The following is a 314-nucleotide window of genomic DNA, read 5'->3' on the forward strand; positions in this document are numbered from 1 at the left end:
GGTCCGTTAACTATTGTTATCCGAGCCGAGTTATCTAAAATACGAACCCTCGACTCGAGATTCATTACACCACGACGATTTGTTGTTCTCTACCTCTGAAAGTCAGGTATTATTTTATTATTTATACTTTAGCACTCAATCTCTTTGTTTCCGAATTACCATGGAATTGTACGCCTGATTAGATTTATCCAATTGTACAATTTTTCGTTTCATTGAATCAGAGTCGAGAAAGTTATAAAGTAAGATGAGCAAGAAATAAAAGAGTAAAAAAAAAGAAAGATTGTGGATGCGCAGTTGTATGAGAATAATTTCAG

General features: G+C 34.1%; 1 long non-coding RNA gene across 1 annotated transcript; it reads left to right on the plus strand.

The window, feature by feature from the left end:
- Positions 1-7: 7 nt before the first annotated feature.
- Positions 8-264, plus strand: LOC106322397. Its single transcript, XR_001266402.1, has 2 exons — positions 8-106; positions 222-264. It is a non-coding gene; the product is annotated as an uncharacterized LOC106322397 (long non-coding RNA).
- Positions 265-314: the final 50 nt, after the last annotated feature.

Source organism: Brassica oleracea, unplaced genomic scaffold (genome assembly GCF_000695525.1).
Source record: "Brassica oleracea var. oleracea cultivar TO1000 unplaced genomic scaffold, BOL UnpScaffold21856, whole genome shotgun sequence".
NCBI lineage: Eukaryota > Viridiplantae > Streptophyta > Magnoliopsida > Brassicales > Brassicaceae > Brassica > Brassica oleracea.